Below are 17,958 nucleotides of genomic sequence, written 5' to 3'. Positions count from 1 at the left end.
GTGGTGACCTATGTTAGAAAAATAACTGAGGCTGTAGCATGCATTTACTAATCCTTCATTTAAATGCCATGCAGCAGCTGCAGATTATGTATACTGAAATGTTGACCATGCTGTGGATAGAAGCTTTAATTATTTGGGGACGGGGATTTTTTAAAACCACACTTCTCAGTATGTTCCTTCTTATACATAACATTAAAACATTTTTCACTCCTTTTCTGAAAATCTAATAATACTGGCCACTGTATGTAAATGACCTCCAAAGTGACGCATGCTTTCACAAGTGTGGCACAATCTCTGGTTTCACATAGCTGGCTTCGCTCAGTTCCATCACCTACTTGCCTTTGGAGGCATTTGAGTTTTGCAAACTCTGTACTTAGTGAATAGCTCAGAAGAGATATTAAATATATTTAATAATCAATAAGGCGTGGGCAATAAATGGGTGAGGTCCTAGAAGTCTGACGCAGTGTTAGGCATTAGCCCATTAACTTCTAATTGTGAGAAGAGGCTAAGTTGAAGGGATATGGGGGATGCCTATGGGGATCATGACAGGAGTTATTAACCCGTCATTGAAATATCAATATCTGAACTACCTATATGGCCGTATCAACTGAATATCAGATCTAGGTGTGTATTCATTAGGTGAAGAAGTCGTGAAACTCCTTCGTGAGTTTAAAATATGAAAGATAATTTTGACATAAGGAAATATATTGAAAAAATCTGAGAGGTGAAGTGAAGAAAGAAGGGATGGTGCCTTCAGATACACAGAACTAGAGATAGAGCAAAGAGCATGTGTGCGTGCGCGTGTGTGTGTGTGTGTGTGTGTACCAAAGCCTAAGGAAAGCCTGAAGAGATAACAAATAATATTGTTTCTGAAGGCCTGAGCTTTGAACTTTGAGCTGCTTAAGATGCTACATGTACAAAACAGCTGATTTCTCCTTTCAAATGGATAAGAAAAGCGATGATTCCCTCAACCTGGTTCATAGTCCTGAAGTAGTAATAGGAGAACTAGGACAACAGGTACCTCTATCAGATCCCTTATCCCACTTATCTGTCTCTTTCCACTGGACTAAGAGTTTCTTTCATCTTTGTTTCCCAAAACCTAAGACAGTGCCTGGCAGATAATGTGCCTTCTCCGGCTCCCTTCCAACCTCAGAATGATTCAGGCTTTCTTTGTGCCAGTTTATCTGGCTCAACTGGAAGGTCTTTAAGGGAATGGGCCATGTTTTCGTTACTTAACATTGTGCATAGTGCCTGACTCAGAGTAAGGCTTAATATATTTGTTGAATAAATAAGCAAATGAATATCAATCAGTGAACTACCTTGGCAAACACTTGTGAGAAAAATCTGTAAGACTAAGAATTTATTTGCTCAAAGTATGCTGCCAATTTATGAAATAATAGGGCAGACATTAGTGATTGGCTACCCAAAAGTCATTCCTGATCCCTTCATTCTTGTGGTCTTCTTGTACAGCACTTAATAAGTGCATATTACATTCCAGAGCAGATGGAGGTCCTCAGTTAGCCCTTGATTTATTGATTGGAAGGAGCAGAAACTATCTACAACTTCCTTTGTAAATTCCTACTCTAAAAAGTAGATGTACAATAATTTCCATTACATGAAACCAACATCATAAAGAACATGAAGGAAAGAGCATTTCGTGAGAATCGGAAAACCGTATGAGCACTAATGAAATAGAACAATTTAACATCAAAAGAAAGCTGTCAAGTTGTTCAAGATGCTGGATTGGGTACAGACGTTTATGTCCTGTGCTTCCCAGAACACAATGCAATAGTTCAGAAACACACACATAAAGTCAAGAAAACAGCAGGGATGGGGGCGAGAGTAACTAGTAGAGGAGAGATTTCAATAAATCACTGCAAGACAGAAAACAGATGGGAGTACATTGATGGACCACAGCAAAGAAGTTATAGCCTGGAATATTCCATGAGGGGGCTGAGTGGGGACTGGAATGCCATGATCTGCCAACTAGAATATTCTAGAGGGGCTCTGGGCTCAGGAGGGAGGAACTGGTCTGGAGCCTGGAAACAGGAGGATTTATTGAATATATAAACAGAGAAGAGGTATGCCAGTTAAATTCCTCTCTCTCCACCTCCCTCACTGCTTACAATTGTAAGCCATCTGAGGAATTAAGCCTTCAAATGGGATGTTGGCCTACTCCAGAGGGAAGTCACCTCATTCTGACTTTTGGGGGAACCCCATCTGACAGCCACCTCCACATTTTCTCATTTTAAAGCTAAACTTGCCATTCCACAAACTCCCCCCTTGTAAGCAAAGCTCCCTACCAGAATTTCCACTTGGTGGAACAGCCTATCTGGACATCAGTACTGGACACCAGTATATCAGAGGAGATGCCTGTACCAGATCCCCATCCTTCATTCTTAAATAGGAAGAGACAAACCCGAAGACGATTAGACATGTGAGAAAAACCAGCAGCATTAAGAAAAAAAGAAGATAAAAAGAAACAATGACTGGAGGAGAAAAAAAGAGAACTCAAGCACTGAGAAATATTTTACATTCATAAACTTTCTGGGTGCTAAGAAAATGGGGCAAGCAGAGAACTGTAAAGAGACTAAAAACAGGACACAAAAAAATCAATGGAATGATAGGAAAATACAGTCATAAAAATATCCCCAAATATGAGCAAAATGATAAGGAGAAATAGAACATGAGAGAAAACACAAGAGAACTAGAGAAACCATCACTTGACTTAGAATCTCAGACAGAAAAAAAAACAGAAAAAATTGGAGGAGAGGATATTATTAAAGAAACAGCAGGGGAAAAAAATCCCTAAACTGAGAAAAACAAAAGTTTTCACCAGAAAAGAGACCACTTATTGCTGAGTAGGATGAATTTAAAAAACTATAAATTTTAGAGTGCCAGTGATAAAAGATGATTATAAACAATTCCAGAAAGAAAAACACAAATACGATCCAGAAAAGAGCGTGTCTAGGATGACATTGCTATTCTACAAGCTTGGAAAAAACAATCCAGAGTAGGCCAGTGAGACAGAGGCTCTAATAGGGATGTCTCCCCAAGAACAGTTGGGGGATTTGGTGCAATAGACCAAATAATTGTAAAAGTTGAAAAACTTGAAAATATGATAAAGGCATATTATTCTTTTGGTAAAAGATTTTTAAAAGAATCAAAAAAATCAGGAAGGAATAAAACAACAAATTTGACAAGACTTTATATAATTGATGAAGTGTAAGGAAAAATATCTCATTTGATCTTGGTATTGAAAAGATGTTCCACTGAGTAGCCCGAAAGTGCAGATATTGAATGAATAGAGAAGGGTCCTGCTTTATTTAAAAAAAAAAAAAAGAATGCATACATCATAACAATGTAACTGCTATTGATTAGTTTTGCTTTTATTATAGAATCTAACTATAGGGAAACCATGGGAGGTTTATGTATGGCTAGTGTACAGAATGTTAGTACCAATAACCTGGAGAAGGTGGAAGAAAAGTGATTGACAGAATGGGGAGTATAGAGGTTTAGAATGAGGAAAGTTAGAAAGAAGGGTTAGGGGTAAAGGCACTCATCCTAAATAAGCAAAGATTCAGGATAATGGAAGAAGAAAATATCAGCTAAAATTATAACCCATAGGAGATCTAAAAGTAAAAATAAATAAGTATCAAATTTAGGAAATGAGAATATATAGGGAAAGTAGCCAGGGAATAAGTTAATATCTCATCTTTTATATTAAGATATAAATATTGTTTAAATAAAGGCATAAGCCTATTATTTAAATTTATAGTGGTAACTATGAGAGGGTTAAAAATAGAAACAGAGTTGCCCTCAGGAGGTGGAGAGAATAGTAAAGGTATAATGGAGACTTTTGCTGTTTATAAGCTCTTCTTTAGTTTTATTAAGAAAGTATTTTTACACTGCCTTTGAAACACTAATTTTGTTATAAAATAATTACTAAGAACCATCCCTCATCCCATTTCTGAGTCTCATCCTATTCTCACTCCAAATCTTATGTCTGTCCAATCTATGTCTTACCCCTTCTTACTCCATTACTGAGCTCAAAAGGAAAGCATAGCTGATGTATCACAATGGCCCATCAAATTGACCAACTCATTTTATTTCATGGGTGACCAGTCATTTTATCCTCTCAGCCTCAAGTGTTTTCTTTTATAAAATCAGGGCATATGGTGAATAATATAAAGTCTTTTCCAGTTTTAACATTTTTTAAGAATATACGTGCACCTCTTGGGGAGAATGTAAATTATCACAACCATGTGGAAAACAATATGGCGGTTTCACAAAAAGTTACAAAGAGAACACCATATGATTCAGCAATTCCACTTCTGGGTATATATCAAAGGATATGAAATCAGTATGTCAAAGAAGTATCTGCACTCCCTTGCTCATTGCAGGATTATTCACAATAGCCAAGATATAGAATCAACCTAAGCAACCATCAATGGATGAATGGGTGAAGAAAATATGCTATATATACATAATGGAATACTATGCAGCCTTAAAAAAGAAGGAAATCCTATCATTTGCAACCACATGGATGAACTTAAAGGACATTATGTTAAGTGAAGTAAGCCAGGCACGGGAGGACAAATACTACATGATCTCACCTCACCTATACATGAAGTGCGAAAAAACTGAACGCATGAAAACAGAGAATAAAATGATGTTTTCTGAAAACCAGGGGATGGGAAGAATTGGGGAGATGTTGGTCAAAGGACACAAGATTTCAGGTGGACATGATAAATCAGTTTAAGAGATCTATTGTAAATCACGATGACTTCAATTAATAAAAATATATTGTATGTTTGAAAATTGCTTTCAGAGTAGATTTTCAGTCTTCACCACAAAAAATAAGTATGTGAGGTAATGTATAATTAAGTTACTTGATTTGGCTGTTCCACAATGTACACATATATCAAAACATCACATTGTACACCAAAAATATGTAAAATTTCTGCTTGTCAATTTAAAAAACAATGTGTACACTTACTTTTATCTGTTTTTGTCAGCACTAGAATATGAAGCTAAATATCCACAAGATGGCAGTCTAAGCCCAGTTCTAAGAAGAATCCATTTTGTTGTTTTTTTTTTAATTCTCCTAGTCTTGCTGGTAGAAATTATTACACAGCATAAAGAACTAAGAGAAATATTTTCAGGAAAATTTGAGTAAAGTCATAAGCAACACTCAAGAAACCAGGCTTACTTCCTCACCTCCAACCTTTAAGCAGTAGCTAAGCCTCTCCTATAGCATATGAATTGCCTTGCCACAAGTCACAGCAACCGAGATTTTTGCACACTTTCAAAATAACAGTCACAAAACCTTATTTCTGGGGTTTGGACCTCCATCCAAAGTATTGGTGAAAGCTATATCTTATGGACCCTCCCAGTTGGGGTGAGCAGGTTTTAAGTGACAAATCCACTCCAGCCTTCCCATCTCCCTAAGCCTTTGAATCCCTTCCTCTATGGTAAACCAAGGAAGAGCATCTCCAGCTCCCTCACAGTGGGCCACCTTTTTATCCGTGTTTCAATCAACCAACCAAACAGATTGTTAGCGCCTTTCCTAACTCCCCAAGCTGCAACATTAAATGCAGAATCTCTGCTTAGTGGGCCCAAGTCAATAAATTCAGCTAGATCCAACTTTATGTTCTTTCTACCATTATCCCACACCCATAATATCCATTTCACACGTGTTCCCTGGATTTCTGCTTGTGTAAATTAGAAAACTCAAGTCTTTCTTTTGGAGTGTAGCATACCTCCTCGTGGATCACACTTTCTATCTCACCTTTAGGGGTCTGCTGGGACTTGAGTCTGGTTATGCGGCTAGAAGCAAAGAGAGGAGGTGAAGGTGGGTCCTGAGGAGAATCAGCCTTGTCTTGCTTGGAAGCTCCCTCAGGGGAGGCCATTACTGTTTATTCAGACAATGAAGGGTTAATCCCCTCAGACACAGGTGGAAAGGCCAATATCACTGGGGGTGGGGCTTGAGATGGGGGTGCTACTGCCACTAGGGATGAGGGTTCATCAGAATTTAGGAGCCCGATGTCTCCAGCCTCATCAGGGTTCTCCCGCACATCTCCATCCCAACTTAAAAAAAAAAAAAAAACAGTCTTTCCCAATCAATGTCCTCACTTTAATAGTCGACACCTGAGAGGCTGAGAGTTTGTGTTTATTGTACATCAGACCATTGCATGATGAAGGCTTGTTTGATTTTCAGCAATTTCAGCAATTTCCTGTGTTTACAGGAGAGAAGGTTCTTCTTCGGGGCACAGTTAGAAGCTCTTAGGCTGTTTATGAGCACCTAGAGCCAAGAATTCAAATCCATGAGCTCATCACTTTCTTCTCTCTTTTTTTGGTATAAATTTAAGGGGTACGAGTGTAGTTTTGTTATATGGATAAATTGCCAAATGGTGAAATCTGGCCTTTTAGAGTAACTGTCATCTGAATAATGTACATTGTACCCACTCAGTAATTTTTTCTCCCTCACCCCTCTTCCACTTTCCTCCCATTTTCTTTCATCACTTTGTCCAGTGGTGTTAGGAACAACCAACTAGCATTATTATATTCCTTGGTTTTTCACAAATGTTTGAAAGTATCAGTCACAGGGTTACCAAGTGTCTTGCTTCATGTATGTGGTGAATTAGGAGTATCAAATATATTTATTTTCTGTACAACAGTTCATGCCATGGACTATCTGTGCTCTCTGTACTGTTAGAAGCAGAGTCTTTAGCATTTTTATATCTAATCAGATTAGACAGCCCATTTCAAAAACCCTAAAACCAGTTAAGAAAATTTATCCTTAAAATTCTGTTTATCAAGAACCACTCCTGGTACCAAAATCTGTATTATTCAGGGTTCTCTAGAGAGACAGAACCAACAGGCTATACAAAAGGGGATATATATGGGGAGAACTGGCTTACACTATCACAGTGGTGAAGTTTCAGTTAGACTGACTTCGAGCTGGAGAGCCAGAGAAGCCAATAGCGTGACTCACAGCCAGTAGCAGGGTCAGTCCGTGTCCTAAGCATCAGGTGCAGGAAAGCCCATAGTGCAGCAGTGAGGACTGAAACCACCCCCTACCCCAACCCCGGAGGCTGCTGGTGCAAGTCCTAGAGTCCAAAAGCTGAAGAAGAACCTAGAGTTTGATGTCCAAAGGCAGGAAGAGAAAAAGCATCCTGCTCTAGAAGGGAGAGAAGGAGATAATTTTTCTGCTCATTTTCATGAGCAGGGTCCCCAGATGACTGGATGGTGCCCACCCACACCGAGGGTGGGTCTTCCTCTTTCAGGCCACTGAATCACTCACCAATCTCCTGTGGAAGCACCCTCACAGACACACCCAGAAACAATGCATCACCAGCCATCTGGCATCTCTCAAGCCAGTCAAGGTGACATCTAAAATTAACCATCACAATGTCTTTAACTGACATCTCTTGTGTAAGTCTGGTGACTTTCAGAAAGAGAAATAGAATATATGAAAGTTTCAGCTTAACTTACAAATGCTACATTTACAGATGTCCACATCAGCATAGTATTTTACCAATTTTGCCAAGTCAGTGCCCATGAAGACATGGTCAATGTGCAGGAGGGTGCCTTTAGGCCAAGATAGGCATGCCGGGGCAGAGTCTTTTAAATCACCACTTATTAATTCAGTCAACATATATATTAGTATATTGAGTGCTTGCTATCTGCCAGACTCCATGCCAGACACTGACTACACAGTCAAGAATGATATAACGAGGTCACTGTTTCTTGCTGTTTACATTCTTACTGCTGGGGGAACAGACACGATGGCTACAATTTGAAGGATGAGTTGGGGAACAGGTGTGAGAACAGGAAGATTATTTGGAGGCTGTGGTAATAGTTCACCCAAGAGATGATGGAAATGGAGAACAGTAGAAAGATTCGCCTAAATTACTACTCTTCCTGACTGCATTGCTCACAGCTACACACATACACACGCAACAACCTCTACCAGTGCTGTCACATAGCTAATGGTTCCCTTCAATGTGATCTCATAACAAACTATATCTCCGTGCTAGGCTATCGTCATGCAGAAAGCAAGAAATTCATAATTATAACAATGGCAAAGAATATAGCAATCATAATATGATCATTGGACATTTACCATGAGCCAAGCATTACACACTTATTTCATGTAACTTTCAAAAGGCATTCTTATGAAATAGATGCTATTTCCTCAACATTATAGATGAGAAAGTGCATTTGGAGCATTTCAACTTATTCATCTCTGGAGTCCATTTGTTTCTTTTTACTTTTGTTGCCTGTGCTTTTAGTGTCCTATCCAAAAAGTTATTGCCAAGACCAATGTTAAGGAGAGTTTCCCCTATGTTTTCTCCTAGTTTTATGGTTCAAGTCTTTAATCCATTTTGAGTTGATTTTTGTGTCTGGTGTAAGATAACGATCCAATTTTATTATTTTTTATTTTTTGGTAAATATAGAGATGGGGGTCTCACTATGTTGCCCAAGCTCATTTACTCCTGGGCTCAAGTAATCCTCCTGCCTCGACCTCCCAAAGTGCTGGGATTACAGGTGTGAGCCACCACACTTGGCTGAATTTCATTTTTTTACATGTGAATATCCAGTTTCTCCAACACCATTTATTGAAGAGACTATCCTTTCCCCATTGTGTATTCTTGGCAACTTTATTAAAGATTAGTTAACCATATATGTGTGGGTTTATTTTTGAGCTCTCAATTCTGTTTCATTGGTCCATGTGTCTGTTTTTATGCCAGTATCATACTGTTTTGATTGCTGCAGTTTTATAATATAATTTGAGACCAGGAAGTGTGATGCCTCAAGTTTGGTTCTTCTTTCTCAAGATTGCCTTGGCTACTCAGGGTCTTTGTGGTTCCATGCAAAATTTAAATTTTTTTTTCTATTTCTGCTAAAAATGCCATTGGAATTTTGACAGTAACTGCATTGAGTCTGGAGATAACTTTGGGTAGTATGGAAATTTTAGCTATTGTAATTTTTCAAATCCACAGATACATAATATCTTTCCATTAATGTTTGTCTTCTTCAATTTCTTTCATGAATGTTTCAGTTACAGTTTTCAGTGTACAGATCTTCCATTTCCTTGATTAAATTTATTTCTAAGTATCTTATTTTTTGAACATTTTTATTTTAGGTTTGGGGGTACATGTGAAGGTTTGTTACATAGATAAACACATGTCACAGGGGTTTGTTGTACATATTATTACATCACCCAGGTAATAAGCCCAGTACCCAATAGTGATCTTTTCTGCTCCTCTCCTTCCTCCCACCCTCCACCTTCAAGTAGACCCCAGTGTCTGTTGTTTCCTTCCTTGTGTTCATGAATTCTTATCATTTAGCTCCCATTTATAAGTGAGAACATGTGGTATTTGGTTTTCTGTTCCTGCCTTAGTTTGCTAAAGATAATGACCTCCAGCTCCATCCATGTTCTGGCACAAGACATGATCACATTTTTTATGGCTGCATAATATTCCATGGTGTATATGTACATTTTCTTTATTCAGTCTATCACTGATGGTAATTTAGGTTGCTTCCATGTTTTCACTATTGTGAACAGTGCTGCAATGAACATTCACATGCATGTGTCTTTATGGTAGAATGCTTTATCTTCTTCTGGGAATATACACAGTAATGGAATTGCTGGGTTGAATGGTAGTTCTGCTTTTGGCTCTTTGAGGAATCGTTGTACTGCTTTCCACAATGGTTGAACTCATTCACACTCCCACCAACAGTGTATGAGGGTTACCTTTTCTGTGCAACCTCATCAGCATATGTTACTTTTTCACTTTTTAATAATAGTCATTCTGACTGGTGTGGGATGATATCTTACTGTGGTTTTGATTTTCACTTCTCTAATGATCAGTGATATTGAGGTTTTTTCATATGCTTATTGGCCACTTGTATGTGTTCTTTTGAAAAGTGTCTGTTCATGTCCTTTGCCCACTTTTTAATGGGGTTGTTTATTTTTCTGTCATACATTTGTTTAAGTTCCTTATAGATGCTAGATATTAGACCTTTGTCAGATGCATAGTTTGCAAATATTTTCTCCCATTCTGTAGGTTGTCTGTTTACTCTGTTGATAGTTTCTTTTGCTGTACAGAAGCTCTAAAGTTTAATTAGATCCCATTTATCAATTTTTGCTTTTGTTGCAGTTGCTTTTGGGGTCTTCATTATGAAATCTTTGCCCATTCCTATGTCCAGGATGGTATTGCCTAGGTTGCCTTCCAGGTTTTTTTAGTTTTGGGTTTTACATCTAAGTCTTTAATCCATCTTGAGTTGATTTTTGTATATGGTATAAGGAAGGGGTCCTGCTTCAATCTTATGCATATGGCTAGCCAGTTATCCCAGCACCATTTATTAAATAGGGAGTCTTTTCCCCATTGCTTGTTTTTGTCAGCTTTGTCAAAGGTCAGATGGTCATAGGTGTGTGTCCTTATTTTTAGGCTCACTATTCTGTTTCATTGGGCTATATGTCTGTTTTTGTACCAATACCATACTGTTTTGTCATTGTAGCCTTGTAGTATAGTTTGAAGTTGGGTAATGTGATTCCTCTAGCTTTGATTTTTTTGCTTAGGATTGCCTTGACTATTCAGGCTCTTTTTTGGTCCTATATAAATTTTTAAATATTTTTTTCTAGTTCTGTGAAGAATGTTATTGGTAGTTTGATAGGAATAGCATTGAATCTGTAAATTGCTTTGGGCATTATAGCCATTTTAATGATATTGATTCTTCCTATCCATGAGCATGGGATGTTTTTCCATTTGTTTGTGTCTTCTCTGATTTTTTTGAGCAGTATTTTGTAATTCTCATTGTAGAGGTCTTTCAACTCCCTGGTTAGCTGTATTCCTAGGTATTTTATTTTTTGTGTGTGGCAATTTTGAATGGGGTTGCCTTTCTGATTTGGCTCTTAGTTTGGTTATTGCTGGTGTATGGGAATGCTAGTGGTTTTTGTACATTAATTTTATATACTGAAACTTTGCTGAAGTTGTTTATCAGCTGAAGGAGCATTTGGGCCAAGACAGTGGGGTTTTCTAAATATAGACTCCTGTTGTCTGCAAACAGAGATAGTTTGACTTCCTCTTTTCCTATTTGGATGCACTTTATTTATTTCTCATGCCTGACTTCTCTGGCTAGGTCTTCCAATACTATGTAGCTGGCTGGAATTCCAGGCCCATGGGTCTTACCTTGTGAGGTGCCATGGACATGGGGCCTGTGGGCTGTTGCTGCTCAGCCCCCTGGATTCAGCCTCTTTTCTAGGAGTATGTGAAGGAACTCAACCTTCCACTTTGCCAGAGCTGCAGCTACTTTTGCCAGAAAGCCCAAGTATCTAAGGCTCCAGGGTCTCCATACATGTATAAGCGGCTGCTCTGCCATGACTCCACATAGCTCTGTCTGTCAGACTGAAGACTGAATGCCCTGGTGGAGTGGGTTCACAAGGAGATCACCTGACCTGAGGGTTGCAAAGATCTGTGGGAGAAGTGTGGTTTTGTCACTCATTCACCCGCCACTTCCCTGGGCAGAGAAGGATCCCCAGGCTCCATGATGCTCCCAGGTGGGCCGTTGTCCTGTCTTGCTTTTCTTCATTCTGTGTGGGTCAGTTTGTTTCCTTGATTAATTCCAATGCAAGTACCTGGATGCTTCCATTGAAGGTGTTGTATTTACTCATCCCTTCTTTTCCTCTCCATGAGAGCCGTGCACACTAGTTGCTTATAATCGGCCATCTATCATCTTATTCTTTTGATGCTATTATCAACAACTTTGTTTTCTTAATTTATTTTTCGGATAGTTGATTATTAATGTATAGAAGCATAACTGATTTTCGTAGGTTGATTTTGTATCCTGCAACTTTACTGAATTTGTTTGTTAGTTCCAAGTCTTTAGGCTTTCCTATGTATATGAATATGTCATCTGCAAACAGAAACAGTTTTATTCTTCCCTTCCAATTAGGATGCATTTTACTTCTTTTTATTGCCTAATTGCTCTGGCTAGAACTTCCAATATTATTTTGTTTTAGTTTGAGTATATGTGTGCAGATTTGTTACACAGGTATATTGAGTAATGCTGAGATTTGGGATATGAATGATCCCATCATCCAGGTAGTGAGCATAGTACCCAATAGCTTTTCATCCATTTCCCTCCTCCTTCCCTCCCCGTTTAGTAGTCCCCGGTATCTATTGTTGCAATCTTTATGTCCATGTGTACCCAATGTTTAGCTCCTATTTATAAATGAGAACACGTGGTATTTGGTTTTCTGTTCCTATGTTAATTAGCTTAGGATAATGGCCTCCAACCTGCATCCATGTTGCTACAAAGGACGTAATTTTGTTCTTTTCTGTGACTGTGTAGTTTTCTATGGAATATATGTGCCATGTGTTGTTTGTTTAATCCAATCCAGCATTGATTGGCACCTAGGTTGATTCCAAGTCTTTGCTATTATGAATAGTGCTGTGACGAACATGGAAGAGCATGTGTCTTTTTTGGTAGAATGTTTTGCTTTCTTTTGGGTATATACCCAGTAATGGAGTTGCTGGGTCAAATGGTAGTTTGGTTTTAAGTTATTTGAGAAATCTCCAAACTGCTTTCCATAGAGGCTGAACGAATTTACTTGCCCACTAACAATGTATGAGCATTCCCTTTTTCCTGAAGCCTCACTAGCAACTGCTGTTCTTTGACTTTTTAATAATGGCCATTCTGACTGGTGCGAGATGGTGTTTCATTGTGGTTTTGGTTTGCATTTCTCTGATGATTAGTGATGTTGAGCAATTTTTCATGTTTGTTGGCCACTTGTATGTCTTTTTTCGAGAAGTGTCTGTTCATGTCTTTTCCCCACTTTTAAATGAGGTTATTTGTTTTTTGCTTATGTAATTGTTTCAGTTCCTTGCAGATTCTGGGTATTAGACCTTTGTTGGATGTAAAGTTTGCAAATACCTTCTTGCATTCTGTAGGTTGTCTCTTCATTCTGTTGATAGTTTCTTTTGCTGTGCAGGAACTTTTTAGTTTAATTAGGTCCCACTTATCAATTTTTGTTTTTGTTGCCATTGCTTTTAAGGGCTTAGTCATAAATCCTTTCCCATGGTCAATATCCAGAATGATGTTCTCTAAATTGTCTTCTAAGATCCTTATGGTTTGAGATCTTACATTTAAATATTTAATCTGTTTTGAGTTAATTTTTGTATAGGTAAAGATAGGAATCCAGTTTCATTCTTCTGCTTATGCAGTTATCCCAGCACCACTTATTGAATAGGGACTCCTTTCTCCATTGCTTATTTTTGTCAACTCTGCAAAAGATAAGATGGCTGTAGATGTGCAGCTTTATTTCTGCGTTCCCTATTCTGTTCCACCGGTCTATATGTCTGTTTTTGTACCATGCTGTTTTTGTTACTGTAGCCATATAGTATAGTTTTAAGTTGGGTAATGTGATGCCTCTGGCTTTGTTCTTTCTTGCTTAGGTTTGCTTTGGCTATTTGTACCACAGATATAAGACAAACCGATACTTCCTTTTATACAGATGACACTGATGGGGGAGAGATCTTATAATTCAAAGATTCGCTGTTTCATAGGAAAACAGACAAAGCACAAGAGCAGACAATTCACTGACAAGAACATAACAGTGACTTTTAAACTTGTGAAACGTTGTTCATTTTCAGGCAACATAAAAATTTAATAATATTATGTAAAGGTGTGAGTGTTTGGAAAAGTATGCATGAGTTGTATATGTTGTGTTAATGATTACAAATTTTTCAGAGGTGAATGTAGCAATATCCTTCAAAGCCTGTCCATTCTACTCCCAGGAATTGGTCCTAGAGATCAACCTGTACAACTCTGGCATAAATATGGAGGCATTTGAGAAAATATGTAGAAGTCTAAAAATATCCAAAACGTCCATCAATATGACACTGGATAAATGAATTAGACCTCAATTATACAAACGAAACGTATGCTGCTACTTTAAAAAATGAGGTATATCAAAATGTACAGACATAGAGTTATCTTCAAGAAAAAATAAGTCAAAAATAGTATAGAATAGTGAATATAGTATGTTATTACTGTGCAAAAAAAAAGTGTATACATATAAGTGTGTCTATGCACAGAATGTCTCTGGCAGGATTCACAAGAAGCATAACAGGGATTGACTGAGAATGAGAGAGGGATGTGGGGCACTGGGTGGAAACAAGACTTATCTTGTACTGTGTTCACTTTTATACCCTTTTAATGTTCATCCTTTGTATGGATTACTTTTCCTTAGCCAAGCAATGCAACAGTTTAAATTGGTGAATGAATGGATGGGAAGAAATTCAGAACTAGCTACGTGGATTGAAAAGTCTAATAGAAATGGTTGTCTCCAAGTGTTGAAGTGCTTATTTGTTGCAGCAGGTGGCAGTACTAACACATGATTCGACTTTATTACTGGACCCTGGAGAAATGTGAAAAAAAAAAAAAAAAAAGGGGGGGTATTAAACAAGCTCTCCGGAAATAATTGGAAACTGAGGCTCTGTGCTTTAGGTCTTCTGGTCTAAAGGGAACAACTGAAATATATTTAAATGTATTACTTGTTTTTTAGAATTTTTTGCTGAAAGGACACTTGGCAATCATTATGTCTAAGATCCTGTTTTATTGTGAAATATTTGAGGCCAAAGAAGAAAAGTGAATTAGCTGACTATCTAGCAGGTACTTTGCAGCAGATCCAGGCAGAACCCAGGCCTCTCAATTGTTTTTGCCAAAGAAAAGATACTGTGACTGATGTTGCCATTCAACTTGATTGTTGCTTTTTTGAATTTCGGTTTTAATCAATCTGACTCTGCCCTCATATTGCAAAAAGCGTCATGCTAGTTTATATATATGTATACACAGTTCTGTGGCCTGTACAAGCCTTTCCCTCTAGCCTTTTATAAAACATAGTTCCTTTCCTATTTTCCCCTTTAAAACAATTCAGTGTCATAGTTGCATGGTTCTCATTATATTAGTTTTATAGTGCCCAATCTTGTGTGATCTTTTTTTCTCTTGTGCTGAACATTGGTCTAATTGATTATTCCCCTGTGCGTGTGTTTTCCCTCCACTTCTTCAGTTGTTGAGAAACTCCTCCTCCTTTGTTTCATAAAATTGTTTATGGCGATTTTTGCTTTCTCACAGCACAGGTCAACTGCACAGTGGCAATCGTTTGGACCACTGTGCCTATTCAGGTAGGGTGGAGACTCAAGAGGAACACTTTCTCCTTATGCACCGCTTTTTCTGTCTGGCTGTAGTGTGGCTGAGGTGTGTGGAGAACAGGAATTAGTGCCTAGCTCACTGGCACCATTAATCTCAATTTCTACCCAGTGCTGAAACAAACAGGGAAGAGGTGGAGGATTAGCCAGCTCCTGCCTCCACCTGCCTCTCACCCTCCCTGGCTTCCTCCTACTCCAGTTAGAGGAGGCAGCAGAGGCCAGGGAGTGTGACACAGGCTACGGAGGGAGGGTGGCTGTGTAAGGCAGTGGTCATAATTGTGGTACTTCTCCAGCCCTATATTCTTGGAATTGCTTCAGTCCAACCCTTGTCTCCTGAGCTCTCTGACATCCTCTGGGTTAGGTCTAGAGTAGTGAGGCACATCTATTTTATCAGCCAGCAAAACTATGTGACAGTCAGAACACATACATGTTAGCCTCTGTTCTCCCACTGACTACATGTGTTATTGGGGGCAAGAAGAATGGGTTAAGTTAGCCACTGGGTCACTGGGTGGTAACAAGTTAAGAATTAGCTAATTCCTAATGTGTAAAATGTAGGCTTGGATTACATCAGAGTTTTTAAACTGGCACAAATGTAAGAATCACCTAGGGCCCTCATTTAAAAACATAGATTTCAATATCTCTCCCTTGGAAATTCTTATTCAGAAAATCTGGAGTGAGGCCCAAATTTTATGTGCTTTTAACAAGAGACTCTCAATGTTTCTTATTATCAGAAAACTGTCTGAAGATTTTTTTTAATTCCCCAAAGTCTTAAACTTTATGATAAATTATTTCTGCTATTGTTCTCTTTTGCCTATCGGGTTCTTCCTATTTAACACTGCTCTTCCTCCACTCTAGCGTTTTGCATCGGAATCAGCTGTGTAGGCTATAGACATATGCATGCTATTTCCCAACTCCAACTAAAAATCACTGGCTGACAAATACTATCTGTTCTTCAATACTGTTGCTATGATGGATATATATATTAGCCCCTCCACATTCACTCTCCACTTGGTCTTTGCTGAAGAAGGCGAACTTTTTTAAAAATTTTAAGTTCCAGGATACATGTGCAGGGTGTGCAAGTTTGTTACACAGGTAAACATGTGCCATTGTGGTTTGCTGCACCCATCAACCTATCACTTAGGTATTAAGCCCCACATGCATTAGCTATTTATCCTGATGCTCTATCTTCCCCCCGTCCCCCTTAGAAGCCCCAGTGTGAGTTGTTCCCCTCCCTGTGTCTGTGTGTTACTGGAGAAGGTGAACTTTAATGACTGCATTAAAGAGATTCTTTGCCCTCTGATTTCCAGTTGGGTTTAGCCAATGGGAGGCATCAACAGGGAAGTAGAGAAGGGGAGAAGGATGACATTGGAAGGAGGAACAACCCTTTTACCTCCTGATTACTTACAGCATCACTGTATGTTAACTATGTCCCTCTGCCGCATCCCACAGCCTTGTCAAGGGCCCCTCCTTTATTATTAGAGATGTTATTTCCGGTTTGGCAATGGCTCCCATGCTGTTGCTAGCCCCAAGTTACTGTACTGGCCTTTGTAGATTGCCACTAACTCTTCCCCAGCCTGTGTAAATAGTCCCTTTGTTAAACCTTTCCTCAATTACCCAGCTTGGGGTTGTCATCTCTTTGCTGCCAGGACTCAGATGAGGACAACGACTTACTTTATCTCTTTCATATGTGTTGTCTATACATTGAGAGGTTTCTTATTTAAAATAATAAAATGATAGGAATAGAAATAATAGGATTCTAGATACTGGAAGGGCTTTAAATTATGTCTACTCCAGCTTACCCCCAAATGCTAGACTGTGGCGTAAAACATATTTGCTTCTTCCTGCTTCATCATTACTTTTTTTTCCTTTTTTTTTTTTTAGATGGGGTCTCGCTCTGTCACCAGGCTGGAGTGCAGTGGCACGATCTCGGCTCACTGCAAGCTCCGCCTCCCTGGTTCAAGTGATTCTCCTGCCTCAGCCTCTTGTGTAGCTGGGACTACAGGCTCATGCCACCACACCCAGCTAATATTTTTTTTTTTTTTTGTATTTTTAGTAGAAACAGGGTTTCACCATGTTAGCCAGGCTGGTCTTGATCTTCTGACCTTGTGATCTGCCCACCTCAGCCTCCCAAAGTGCTGGAATTAGAGGCGTGAGTCACCACACTCGGCCTTCACCATTACTTTTTTAAAAGATCCGGTGTATTCAGGTTGTTACAGCTGTGGATCATTACAACTTTTCAAATATTTGCTGGCAATGAATGTTTTCTTCTCTCAGCTAAATGTTATCAGTTCGTTCAACAATTCCCCATGTAGCATAGTTTCTAGATATTTCTTTAGGTAGCCTTTGGATACATTCTTTTGAGTGCATTCTGTTTTGTCAATGTCATTGCTTCATTTTTAAAGAAATATCTGAAAAGTAAGCCAAATGTGAACCAGAGTCTCTCCCAGCTGGAGAAGAAGCCAGTCCTCCCTAACTGGGATGAACTGAAGGCACTGGCTGTCAAATGGAGCAGCTGACTTGAAAGGCAAGAGTTAGCTTTGGCAGGAGAGAAAGCAGGTGCCTGGGTGGAGGCAGGAGTTCCTGCTGAAGGAGGAAACACACATTTCCACTGGGCCTCTTTGCATGTTGTGGTTCCACTTTTGAATCTATACCTCAGCTTTTCTTTTGTACTTCCAATTTTCTGGCCAGAAGGTAACCTGATCATTCGTGCAAAATGGTTAACACAGGCCCTGTAGCA

This window comes from Gorilla gorilla, chromosome 10 (assembly GCF_029281585.2).
Source record: "Gorilla gorilla gorilla isolate KB3781 chromosome 10, NHGRI_mGorGor1-v2.1_pri, whole genome shotgun sequence".
Lineage (NCBI taxonomy): Eukaryota > Metazoa > Chordata > Mammalia > Primates > Hominidae > Gorilla > Gorilla gorilla.
Note: the sequence above shows the minus strand (reverse complement) of the source record.